The 14,429-nt window shown below is 44.2% G+C and overlaps 1 protein-coding gene across 9 annotated transcripts in view; it reads right to left on the bottom strand.

The window, feature by feature from the left end:
* ZNF143 (zinc finger protein 143) overlaps positions 1-9,212 on the bottom strand; it is a 60,321-nt gene extending 51,109 nt beyond the window's left edge. For all 9 annotated transcript variants that reach the window (XM_075567070.1, XM_075567072.1, XM_075567073.1 and 6 more), the window contains exon 1: positions 9,090-9,212. The gene's annotated coding sequence lies outside the window, so the exon portion shown is untranslated. The remainder of the gene's footprint in view (positions 1-9,089) is intronic.
* Positions 9,213-14,429: the final 5,217 nt, after the last annotated feature.

Below are 14,429 nucleotides of genomic sequence, written 5' to 3'. Positions count from 1 at the left end.
TTAATTGTGCAGGGCTATGCCCCATTGATCTAAAGTGACACTGCGGTGTCACTATCTGGATTTCTAATGTTGGTCTTGTGCTGCGATACTTGTTTCTTTAAGCTTTTAATCGTCATGCCCACATGTATTTACACACCAGAGCATTTCAGTAGGTAAACGGTATAAGTACAGTACTTAAGCATGTGAAGAAACCTGGAATCCTAAATTTCTTCCCAATATATGAATGTACAAAAGAACCCTCACGTATAATGCGTTGGGGTCTGCAGAAATGTTTGTCGTAATCCTACACTTGTATCCAGTTTAACTAAAGTGTCTTTAATATTGCGTCCTATCTTGTATGCAAAAATCAGTTTATCCTTAAACAGTTGTCCCACGTGTAGATAATCGTGTAGCATCGGCCAATATTTTAACACGATTTTGTGTAGTTGTTTCATAGTAGATGAGGTTGAAAAAAGACGTAGGTCCATCAAGTTCAACCTATGCTAAATTTAGACAACAGATACTTTATCCTATATCTATACTTACTTATTGATCCAGAGGAAGGCAAACAAAAAAACCCAAAGTCATATCATCCAATGATATCTCATAAGGGGAAAAATAAATTCCTTCCTGACTCCAAGAATTGGCAATCGGATTAATCCCTGGATCAACATCCATCCCATGTATACTTATTTGGTATATCCCTGTATACCGTTCCTATCTAAAAAGATGTCCAACCTTTTTTTGAACAAATCTATTGTATCTGCCATCACAGTCACCATGGGTAATGAATTACACATTTTAACTGCCCTTACTGTAAAGAACCCTTTCCTTTATTGCCGGTGAAATCTCCTTTCCTCCAACTTTAAGGGATAGACCCAGTCCTTAGTACTGCCCGTGGGATGAATAGTTCTTTTGAAAGCTCCTTGTATTGTCCCCGAATATATTTGTATATAGTTATCATATCCCCTCTTAGACGCCTCTTTTCCAATGTAAATAAAAGTAATTTAGCAAGCCCCAGGTTGGGCAACCCTGTCGCCATTCGCCACTTGTGGCGAATTGGCAGTGAAACTGTGGCGAACAGAGCCCCCCCTTGCTTCTTACTGCACTGGCGGCCACAGGAACAGGAGAAGCAGCACAGAGAGGAAGCTCTCTCTCCTCCCCCCTGCTTCTTATTGCACCGGCAGCCACAGGGACAAGAGAAGTAGCACGGAGAGGAAGCTCTCTCTCCTCCCCCCCCCCCCCCTGCTTCTTACTGCACCGGCAGCCACAGGGACAAGAGAAGTAGCACGGAGAGGAAGCTCTCTCTCCTCCCCCCCCCCTGCTTCTTACTGCACCGGCAGCCACAGGGACAAGAGAAGTAGCAAGGAGAGGAAGCTCTCTCTCCTCCCCCCCCCCCCCCTGCTTCTTACTGCACCGGCAGCCACAGGGACAGGAGAAGCAGCACGGAGAGGAAGCTCTCTCTTCTCCCCCCTTTCCCTCCTGCTTCTTACTGCACTGGCAGCCACAGGGACAAGAGGAGAAGCAGCAGCAGCACGGAGAGGAAGCTCTCTCTCCTCTTCCCCCCCCCCTCCTTTCCCCCCTGCTTCTTACTGCACCGGAAGCCACAGGGACAGGAGAAGCAGCACAGAGAGGAAACTCTTCAGCCTCACTCCGGTGCCTGCTCCTCAGCTGTGCTGGGAGGGAGAAGCCAGCCGGCTCCAGCCACTGTCAGGGGGTTGAGAGTGACTTCGGCTGCACTGATCCGCTCCACCATGAGCCGGGGAGCAGCCCCCACCACAGCCTCTTTAAACTCCCACAGCCTGCATAAGCCCCCACCACCCGGCTTAGGATACCCCCCCCCCTGATGCCCAGGTACCCCCATCCCCCCCTGATGCCCTCTCCTGCTGCCATATCCCCACTCGTGCTGCCTTCATGCTCCCAGACCACCCCCTCTCAGGCTGCCCAGATCTCCTCCCCAGACTGCCCTGATCCTCCCCTCTCACGCTGCCCTGACCCTCCCCTCTCGTGCTGCCCTCATCATCCCCTCGCGCTGCCCTCATCATCCCCTCTCGCGCTGCCCTCATCATCCCCTCGCGCTGCCCTCATCATCCCCTCTCGCGCTGCCCTCTTCATCCCCCCTCACGCTGCCCTCATCATCCCCCCTCACGCTGCCCTCCTCGTTCCCTCCCACGCTGCCCTCATCATCCCCTCCCATGCTGCCCACATCATCCCCTCCCATGCTGCCCTCCCATGCTGCCCAGACCACCCCCTCCCCCACAGCTGCACCAAGCCTGCCCACACCGGCACCCACCCTGCCCCCACTGCTACTGCGGAGTTACCCTCTCCCGTCATCACAGTTCCCCTGCCCTACGCCCGGGCGTTATACATCCTCCTATGCGCCCTACGCATAGGATGGGGGGGGGGGGAGGGTTGTGCTTGATGATGAGGGGGACTGCTGAAGGGAGATCTAGGGTGCTGGGGGGAAATCAAGGGTGCTGGGGGGAGATGATGATGATGGGGGTTAAATGAGATAGTGATGAGGCGGGAGGTGATGACAATGAGGAGGGTAGTGGTGGTGGCGTGAGAGGAGGATGAAGAGGGGGTGAGAGGAGGAGGGGGGGTGAGAGGATGAGGGGGGTTGCGGTGTGAGAATTTATAAACTTGTTCAAACAGTGTGTGATGTTTAAAATTTTCGCATGCACAACATAATACCTCAATTTTTACATGGTGTGGCTATTTTCACTTCTAATTCGCCACACCTGTGGCTACATTGAAAAATAGGTTGCCCACCCCTGAGCTAGCCTCTCCTCATAAGTTATATTGTCCATCCCCTTTATTAATTTGGTGGCTCTTCTCTGCACTCTCTAGTTCCATAATGTCTTTTCTTAGGATTGGTGCCCAAAATTGTACTCCATATTCCAGGTGAGGTCTTACTAATGCTTTTTAAAGGGGCATCATTATGATTATTTCCCTTCCATCCATTGCCGTTCGATGCAAGATAAGATCTTGTTTGCCTTTGCAGCTACTGCATGACTTTGGGCCCTATTGCTAAAAAAACAAAAAACAGTGCACAACGCTCATAGTGCATTAAATAAAATATTATTGGATGAACAAGATAAAAGGTAGGTAATCTGCGTACATCAAATCAAAATTAAACCAGCCTTTAAAGGGATATTGTTACCCAAGCGCCAACCAGCAAGACCAGATCTCTCCAGCAAGATGTCACAAGGTAAGGTAGGTCCAGGATCGTCACACTAATGTCCAGGGATATTACCCAGGAACAAGTCAGTGGAATGGCTGCTTGCTCGAATGTCCCAAGAAGTGCAGACGTGCTGCTGGTGAAGGGAAGGAAACCCTTTAGTGAGGAGAATGTAAAAACTCTGGTGCTCGGAGGATAGACCTCCCGTCCGGCCGTCAATGACGTCACCACACCGCGACTCAGTATGTCGTCGGCCGCGCATCCCGGTTCTTCCGGGTATCGGCAATATCAGAGAGGAACGGGATGTCCTTTGATCACAGGGATCTCAACGTGATAATGACTTTCCAACGTGTTTCGAAACCAATAAAGGTTTCTTCATCACCTTTATTGGTTTATATATATAGTAGGTGGCAACAGGTGTTCAGGCAGGCATAGTGGCACTTGTGCTGGAAGGTTTAACCTTACTATGAAAGCTTGAACAATATACCTGGCTAAAGTGGGAAAGATACTTGCCAACATGTAAATGAGTGTAGCAAGGCAAGTAAGGTCTTAACAGCCACATATAAAATACACCAAAAAGCAATGGCCCTCATTTTACGGAGGCAGGATTGTCCCTGGGCTTGACAGCGTTCAGGAAAAAGGCATGAAGGCAGAGGGTGCTAAGAATCCCCGGAAGTTAAACAGACAATGAAGTGGAAGACTTCTACCATGAAATCAACCAATCTAACAATGGAAATTGTCACTTCAAGCTCGTTGAGAGATTTCAATGCAAAGATTGGTGCCCATCAGAATGGCGAAGCAACAGTTGGTAAGTAAGTATGGTTACGGCAATAGGAATGAACGTAGGGACAGATTGGTAGAATTTGCAGAATATGAAAACTACTACATTATGAATTAATTCTTCAAGAATAATCCAAATAGAAAATGGACATGGAATGGACCCAATGCAATCAGGCATGAATTTGACTATATCCTAACCAACAAGAAACATGTGATTGAAGACCACACAATCCTTAACCGTTTTGACACAAGGAGTAATCACAGATCACATCTGAATGCAAAGTTGGAAAGAAGAAAACTGATTAAGCCGAAGACTAAAGCAATCAACATCAATAACCTCAAGAATAACAGCAGAAAATGTAAACTAGAACTGAAAAATCGTTTCAGTGTGCTCAAAATGCATCGGGACAGGAGTGGGGATTGACACTAGACTCTGCTATATAATTATACTGTATAGCAACTGCAATTGTTGATTTGTACTGGGGTGAAAACAATTTAATTCCATGATTCACCTTGAGCTGCAAGTGAAATGTTACTGGTACCCCTTCCCACCCCCCCATACCCTTTTTCTTTCTGTACCCACCTAACCACCCATCCCCCTTTTTTTTTGTAAATATATATATATATATTATATATATATATATTATATATATATATATATATATATATATATATATATATATATACACACATACAAATATTGTTAAAAATAAATGCATGGGTACACTTTAATAAACGATTATTAAGAACTTTTGAAGATTGTAGGAATCACTAACAAAAAAAACAGGGTAAGAAATTATCTGATGAGACAAAACAATTAATTAGGAAACAAGAAATGAAGCAATCCCAAGACGCAAGAAAAAGAATTGAATATGCAGAGCTGTGCAAGACAATCCGCAAACGTATAATTGAAGATGGAAGAAAATATAACTGCGATGAGGAAGACTATTGAAGATAACAATGCACCAATTTAAGGTTGGAAAGAAGCAAACCATTGCACTCAAACAAGACAATGGATCAACAATAAAGGACTGTGCACTTATAATAAAAAGAGAGTTGAAGACTTCTACCTGAAATTATACGCGAACACAGATAACACAAGGCATAATCCAGCAGAGGACAAGTGAGGAGTAACCACCAATGATGTGCCATGCATCCTTCCAGAAGTGCCAAAAGCAATTAAATCCATGCAGAATAGGAAGCCTCCCCGGGAAGATGGAATTACAACTGAAATCTTGAAAGAAGCTGGTTAAGAAGTAGAAAAAAAATCCTTGCTAAACTGTTTACATGCTACTTGAAGAACGGGAACATTACAGAACAAAGGAGTAATGCTATAATTATCCTCATCCACAACAAAAGGAGAAAATGAAGACCTCAAGAACTAAAGACCAATAAGTCTACTTCCAATAATTTAGACGATTTTTTACAAAGATACTCACTAATCAAATGCAACAGACCCAGAATTTTGCCCTGTCTAGAGAACAAGTGTGTTTCCGCAATGAATTCGATCTACCACTCAGGTTTAGGATTTCTAGATTACGAAAAAGCATTTGATTCTGTCTACACTTCAACAATTCTAGATGCACCAAGTCGACAATGTTGAAGAAGCGTACATTGATATTATAAAGAACATTTACGAGAATACCACATCAACCATTAGATTACATGAATATACAAGCAAGGTAATGATCAGCAAGGGAGTACAACAGGGAGACACCATGTCACCAAATCTTTTCACTGCAACACTTGAAGAATTGTTCAAGACATTAGACTGGGAACCAAGATCAATGGTGAATATTTGAGTTACCTACGATTTGCAGGTGACATTGTTATTTTTGCCACAATTCCAGAAGACATATAGCAACAAAATTGGAGAACTCTCCGAAGCAAGTAAGAATGTGGGCCTCCGTATGAATATAACAGGATTAAAGTGATGTTTGAACAAATGTGTCAAGTTTGCAAATATTGAAATAAATGGAATAGAACTAGAAGTCGAAGACTACCTTGGCCGGCAAATAGCAATGGATGAGAACCTTTTCGAATGAAATCAATAGGAGGATGAAGATGGGATGGCATGCATTTGGAAGAAACAAGACAATATTTTAAGGGAACCTTCCACGGTGCCTCAAGAGGAAAGTTTTCAAGCAGTGTATTCTGCCTGTGCTCACTTATGGATGTGAAACATGAAACCCAAATGCAAAGATAGTTCAGAAGCTTCAGACAATACAAAGAAGTATGGAGATGTATGAGACTCGGTCCATGGTGAGTACTTGCTTGCGAACGTGCGCGACATCACCCGCGGGTTAGCTGCAGCGACGTGTGGCCTGGGTAGACGCGATGGGGGGGCCGGGGGCGTGTCCGTGATGTCATGGAGCTGGTTCGTCCTCATTAGGCGAACCGCTCACGTGGCCCGTCCGTTGCTTGATAAATCAGTTCATTTTGTCTCCTATTTCGCGCGCTTTTGAGCTCCGACGGGTGCGCACAATAGCGCGCTCTAAAGACAGCCTCATAGAGGCACCTATAATTGGTCACGCGGTCTCGCCGACCATGGACGCGGCCTGATGGGTGTTACTCAAGACAGGAAAAAGAATGAAACCAAACAAAAGTCTGTGAATTCATCACAAGTGTGTATAAATTAACATGGAACTGGGCCGTACATATCATAAGAAATGACCATAGTTGGGCAAAGATTGTACTCGACTGGATTAAAAGAAAGATAAAAAGACCAAGACGACCGCCAAAAGAAAGATGGGAGGCTGAAATCAGAAAACTTGTTGGAGCAACATAGAGAAAAAGAGGTGGGTTATTGTACAAACCTATCATTACGGTAATCATATCACACTTTGAGTGCAGCAATTGGGGTTCTTGTGTTAGCTTTAGGCTAACTTCTGTCTCTAGAAAAAGAGGTCTGCAACCACTGTACCTGGAAGATCATTGGGGAAGCCTTCTTCCAGCATTGGATTCACAAGTGCTGAAGATGCAGATACTGATAATAATATATAGACATGCGCACCTGTGTCTCTCTCGCCCTATGTATGTATATACACACACAAAAATGTGTGTATGTACAGTAAGTGTGTATGTATGTGTGTGTATATATATATATATATATATATATATATATATATATATACACACACAAACAAAAAATATATATTTATGTGTATATATATATATATAGACTTGTAGTAACCAGGAGAATCCTGATGACAAAAAGACAGCACACCGCAGCAGTAATACAAAAGATGTGTATTGTGAACACAGGGCCGCCAACGTTTCGGTCCTCGTAGAGGGACCTTCCTCAGGGCAATATATATATATATATATATATATATATATATATATATATATATATATATATATGCACACACAAACAAAAAAAAATATATGTATATATATATATATATATATATGCAGTGTTCGACAAACCTATACATTTGCTCGCCCCGGGCGAGTGGATTTAACCCCCGGGCGAGTAAATATTGGCCCAAGCAGCACAAGTTTGGTACTAGGTGGCGAGTAGATTTTTTTGTGTGGCGAGTAGATTTTTTGGTGATTTGTCAACCACTGTATATATGTATATATATATATATGTGTGTGTGTGTAACGGTAACGACTATTTGTTTTTGATTATTAAGCTCAGCTAACACGGTAAAGATACACACACACACACACACACACACACACACACGTGTATATATATATGTGTATATATATATATATATACACACACACGCGCACACTTACACACAAACGTGTTCACACAGCTTTTAAGCACAGCATGGGACTAGCAAAGCAAGTCAAAACCACTCACAGACATGTTTCAACCTTGATGGGTATCATCAGTGTGAGGTTGGTTTATACTTGCTTTGCAATATTTCTAGGCTGGGTAGGTTTACCATAACATTATAAGTTATGGTGGGTGAAAAAGGCAACAAAAAACCTCCACCGTTAGCATATATCCTAAAAATATTGCAAAGCAAGTATAAACCAACCTCACTCTGATGATACCTATCAAGGTTGAAACGTGTCTGTGAGTGGCTTTGTCTTGCTTTGCTAGTCCCATGCTGTGCTTAAAAGCTATATGAACAGCGATGCATCTGCTTAAATGGGCTCCATGTGTATGGATATTCCAGGCAAAAGGTGACACATTGTGTGCTCATTTGCATGTAATTTCCCAGAATCCCTTGCTGCAGTGGGAGCACTGTATGCTAGGTGATAATGGTTGAAAGGCAGGGGTGCAGACCTGTCTGAGACATGTGAATGTGCTCACAAGTGATATTCTTTATTGGATATATATATATATATATTATTTCTTTATTTGTATAGCGTCATTGATGTACATAGCGCTTCACAGTAGTACTACACATGTAATCATATAAATAACAAATAATATAAATAACAGGTCATGGGAATAAGTGCTTCAGACATAATATGTGTGTGTGCGCGAGTGTATATGTGTGTGTGTGTATATGTAGAGGTATCTGTACCGTGTTAGCCGAGCTTAATAATCAAATACAAAGTCGATACCGTTCTCTCTATATACACATATACACACACACTATGCATGTTTTGCATAACAATTGTTCACATTATATGTATACTAACATAGGGGGGGGGGGGTCTTATAAATATCACAACAGTAAATTCTATGGGGCAGGGATTTCCTTTCCTATTGTCTCGGTTGTCTCTCTGCTCGCCCCTTATGGTATCAACGTCCTGCACCGCGCTCCACAAATAAATATATATATACTGTACTCGTGTGTGTGAGACTAACACCGCCCTGCGGTACCGCGCCACCAGCTGCCGTGATGAAGGTGACAAGCAAGTGATCACACACTGCAAAGTGTTTCACGTGAGGGGGGGACAGGGCCGCGGCGGCCTGCAGGGGAAGGCCTCAGGCGGAGGGAAGGCCGCAGCCTGGGCGCGGAGGGGGACGCCGGGCTCCGGATCCCGCACCCAGCCGCAGATGAGTTTTTTTGAATCTGGAGTAAGAGCCCGGGAGATGTTTGTCAGGCGGGGAGAGGGGAAGCCGGCCTGTTACCCGGGCCCCCTCTCCCGCCCGAGCTCCCCGGACTCTCCCCCGCTCCTGGAGGCGGCGGTTAGAAATAAGGCATACTGGGTAAAAAACACACATTTATATACCAACCTCCGAGAAATTTTCCAACAATTCCTTCGTCCGACCGCCATGCACCAGGGCAGGAAACGGCTGCGGAGGAGGGGGGGGCGAGCCCCGCAACAGGGATAGTCACATAACGCGCGGCAGGGGGGCGGGGCTCGGCAGCGCCACTCTGCCTCCCGATTGGCCAATCCGTGCACATCGCTGGCTCCGGATTGGTGGGAGGGGGGAGTTGGGGTTATACGTTATGCAGGTTGCAGGGCCCCCGCAGAGGAGGCTGTTGTCCCGCCTTTCCCCCAGCGAGCGGTTGGGGGGGATGTGGCACGCTGATTGGCTGCGGGGTAGCGCTCCGCAGGTGGGGATTGGGTGGCGGGGCTGCAGGGGTGACGCGAGGCTCCGCCTGGCTGGAGTGTCGCTGGGGGGCCGAGGCCGCCATTTTATGTGTGCGCGTGTGATAGAGAGACGGCGGTTTGGGAACGGAATTCAACGAGGCGGGACTGGCGAGCTTGTAACATATCACCGGTCATTGTGTGACTGCGTGTGTCTTGCTGTGCTATCCTTCCTCCCGCATGGGGTTTCATTGCAGGGCATAGGGATGCTCAGCAGACATGTAAGGGGGCAAGAGTCCAGTAAATGCAACTAACATAAACCAGGCACCTCTGCCTTGACTAGTGCCCCAAGGTGAGTGATCACCACCTGGATTATGAGGGGAATGTGACTACATCCCTACTACAAGGCCTTGGGTGGGCAATAATAATAATACACTTAGATTGTAAGCTCTTTGGGGAAGGGTCTTTTGCCTGGTGCATTTATCCCCATGGTTTGTTATGTTTGTCATTCCCATTATTGACCTCGTCATGTTGTAAAGTGCTGCGTACGATAGCACTATGTAAGCACAACGGCAAGGCCTGGGGAGGGGGTAATAAACCTATTGATGGTTCTCTCTTACACCCCAACCCCCCCCCTCCCCCAAAAAGGTTAATGCTTGACTATAAAGAGGCATTGCACATGGACCCACACTCAAATCCAGAATGAAGACACCAGACTCGGGATGTACATGAATACTGGTGTATTTATTATAAGTAATAATAATAAACAAATTTATTCAACATTGTTGTTCAGTCACACCTTCGTCGGGACCGAGTGATATTACGCAGCTGGGGCTTAATGGTGTAATGCAGGGGTCTTCAACCAGAAAACATTTGCATACAAAGGTTGCAATATAATTTGAGATACATTTTTAAAAAAAAATGTCAACATTTTGACAGGATCTATAACTTCTGCACCATATAGATTGACATTAAACCGAACCTAAAAGTGAGGATTGGAAACGGAATAGTCTTGTGCAATGGTTTTCTTCTTGTACTAGGAACCTCAGAGAGGGAGACAAGAGATAAACAGAGAACACCACAATAGTGTATTACCCTTGGGACAATAGTGGATATGGTATAAAGAGCATTTATTGGTTAAAACAATTGTTACTACAATTGCAGTAAAACATGATATATGCTAATAAACAGTTGATCAATCTCCTGCTGAGTAAATGAGAAAAACTCCCAAGCGCTTGTGCTTAAGGAAGCTATGTTGCTCCGCCGTTGGTAAAAACTGAAATCCTACTCACCGTCCATGAGTAGGACATGTGCAATGGTTCTGGGTCTTTTGCCAGGAAAAACCGCTAGCCGTGGGGTGCAGAACGTCTGTTCGTGCGGGGAGGTCTCCTGCAATTCTCGTGGTCTCGTTGCCAACAGTTTCTTCCAAACGTCTCCTCCGCTGACGTCACCGCCTGGTAAGCACAGCTACGGTGTCCCTGGATGGCCACAAACCTTCCTACGCGTTTCGAAACTCCAATTGATGGGTTTCTTCGTCAGAAACGCGTAGGAAGGTTTGTGGCCATCCAGGGACACCGTAGCTGTGCTTACCAGGCGGTGACGTCAGCGGAGGAGACGTTTGGAAGAAACTCTGTTGGCAACGAGACCACGAGAATTGCAGGAGACCTCCCCGCACGAACAGACGTTCTGCACCCCACGGCTAGCGGTTTTTCCTGGCAAAAGACCCCGAACCATTGCACATGTCCTACTCGTGGACGGTGAGTAGGATTTCAGTTTTTACCAACGGCGGAGCAACATAGCTTCCTTAAGCACAAGCGCTTGGGAGTTTTTCTCATTTACTCAGCAGGAGATTGATCAACTGTTTATTAGCATATATCATGTTTTACTTCAATTGTAGTAACAATTGTTTTAACCAATAAATGCTCTTTATACCATATCCACTATTGTCCCAAGGGTAATACACTATTGTGGTGTTCTCTGTTTATCTCTTGTCTCCCTCTCTGAGGTTCCTAGTACAAGAAGAAAACCATTGCACAAGACTCTATTCCGTTTCCAATCCTCAGCGCCATAGGAGGTTATTCTACACAATCTTCTCATCTGGTTGGAAGATACCGGACCAACTTCCCAGGCAGCTTAAGGACTACCTCCATCAGAGACTATCACAGGTTTTGTTCTACTGTTTGTATCACTGTATAATATTGTTCACACAAGCACTAAATTGCACTTTTTTTTTACAACCTAAAAGTGAGTTTTTAAAAATGGCACACTTCATCAGTTATTTGGGCAGCTGAGTCAGAGGATCACTTCTGGGATTGTAAAGGGATGAATTACTATTTAGAAACACAAGAACCGTAAATGCATAAGATTCACAATTCAGTTATGCTTTTATAATTTTTACCGAACAAGAAATGTGCATAAATGGTCCCACATCACACCACCCAGTAGTTTGCAAATCTAGGGTATAATTGTCGTTAACAAAATCCTAACATGAGAACCTGACAGATAATTGCTCTACTTATTGATGCGGCTATGCAATGCACTTCAGACTCCTTGCCCTTGCACAAGGCTTAATACATGTATTTATTACGTATTCACAAGAGTACCCCCAATGTCATGCTTTGTGCCTATATAAAAAGATATGTTGAGGGGAAGGTCAGTAACGGTTTCATTGAAAATGTAGTATTTGCAAGGAACAGCTATTAGACCATCTCTGTGGCCCAACATGTCCCTTTATCTGCCATATATTTATTTGTAGCCACTTTTTGGTAAGCTATACTAGGACATCCCAATTGCAATGATCTGACTCCTGTTAAGCACTTGCTTTGTATGCTTCATACCACTGAATAGGGGCCAAAGAGAAAATAACGTGTTTTTATTTTCCGACAAGATGATCACAACCTACACGATTCAGATCATTGATCTGCTGGAACCACAGTTACAAATAAAAGACCAGTGTTATGACACCAACTTACTGAAACATGCTATAGACTGCTTGAAAGACCATAACAATCATGGCTTTATTTGGTAAATAAATGACTGACCACCTTGCAGAACTATCAAAATTGTAACACTGTCATTGTACTCCCTGTCTAACGGCTACCCTCTTCATTTCCAGTATCCCATATTTCATTCCTTTTCCCACTTGGCCGTAAAACCTTCCCCTGCTGCCCAGATGCCTCCCAGCATCTCTTCCCCCCCCCCCCCCCCCCTTATGCACCTTTCACCCTCCTCCCACATTCTTAAGAACCTTTATCTGCCTACTGCTTGTAAAGCTGCGTTTGCTTCAAACGTAACTTTTTAAATCTACCATTATACCCTGCAACAGATGTGAGCAGGCAACAACACCAGAACAGGTCAGTTCATGACTGTACAAGGCAGGTTTTCAATCGCCTATAAGTGGGATCCAATTGAAGTCTGAAGGTGAAATCTCGCATAGACAGCCAAGAATGCATCTTTTGTAAAGAATTTTAATAGTTTGACTTGCTTAAACAAATCTAAATCAGATAAGGATCCATAAATAAATTAAAAAAGCCTGGCTCATTGCATCATTTTGAAATTGATGTTACATTTCTTAGGGGCATCTGAATGTGGAAATGCATGTCAATCATTTGTTTTCTTCACACTTATACCACCTTGTCCTGATCAGAGAACCAATAAATATTAGGAGAGGGATAGAGTAAAGAAGGCTCTTGCTATGCAAGCATTTGCTGAACTGGGACAGACCAGAGAGAATACTTTGGTGAAAATAAAGTCCTTCCAAATTTCAGGCGAGTTTAAAAAATAAATAAAATGTTTGATAAGTACGAATAGGTGTCAGATTTGGGTAAAATAATTAATCGCCTAACAGTAACCTCTTAGCCACAGCAACAGAGTATCACTCCGGGAAGTTGTGACTAGCGACCCTTAACCTGTAAACAGAACCTGAGCAGGAAAGTGACTCCCCCTACAAAACTAGCACTCAAGGCGTGACTCAGACAAGTATTGTGGGCCCTGGAGTTCCAGACCCCATGATGTAGTGGCTACATCTTGGGGCACCCAGAGGGATACAGCAGCAGTGTCAAACCTAGTCCTCAAGAGCCAAAACAGGCCAGGCTTTAAGGATATCCTAACTTCAGCACAGGAGTTTCTCGGTCAAAACAATTTACCACCATATTAAAACCTGAACTGTTGGGACACCCCTGGGTTAAAGCATTAGTTCACATTGGTCCAAAGAAGGACTTGCCCCTTTGAGGGTAATAAACGAGAGGAAGCTTTAATAGGTGACCTGACTATTTCTGCATTTCATAGGTCATGCCTTTTCTCTAGTTAAAAATCTCTAGATAGAGAGGTCCTACAGAAAACAAGCTCTTAAGAGCACATGATCCAAGTGTGGAAAGTTACTATTGAGAGATGGCATACAGTTTAGTCACTTTCAAGAAACCAGTTTTCCAATGTTTTACTTCACTGGTAATGGAAAGGTAAACGATTCCTTTTTTGGTTACATCAATGGGTATTTCTAATTTCTCTCTTGGCGACGTACATCTATCGCAGTGTTTTTCAAACAGGGTTTCTAAAAACCCTTGGGTTCCCCGGGCATACCTAAAGGGTTCCCTGCAATTTTCTGGTCATTTGAAAATTGTATCAAATACAGAAGGATTTACAATGCACCAGATCACGGATACGCCATTAGGGATGGTTGGGGGTTTCTCAGAATTTCACTTAGGCTTCCTTAACCAAAGAAAGGTTGGAAGCCACTGATCGACAAATCATGGCCTTTAAAATTTCAAGTACAATACGTTCGCTATTACAAATAACCTACTTTCGGATTTTTTTATAACCAAAATACACGGCCAAAATGCATGCAACACGTAGGGACGCTTACATTGTATAACTGGGGTACATGTCCTTACACCTCTGCAAAAGGGATTATGCTGTGCTTCCGATTACCGCCGCACATTATTGCATAGGTTCCTTAAACAAATAAAACCCATATTTAGGGTCACGCCTGATTTCTTTGATAAAGTTGACAATTCTGCCAAACTTCCTGCCATAATGCCTCATC

The sequence above is a fragment of the Ascaphus truei genome, chromosome 12, assembly GCF_040206685.1.
Source record: "Ascaphus truei isolate aAscTru1 chromosome 12, aAscTru1.hap1, whole genome shotgun sequence".
Classification (NCBI taxonomy): Eukaryota; Metazoa; Chordata; class Amphibia; order Anura; family Ascaphidae; genus Ascaphus; species Ascaphus truei.
This window is presented reverse-complemented; position numbering and strand designations above follow the sequence as displayed.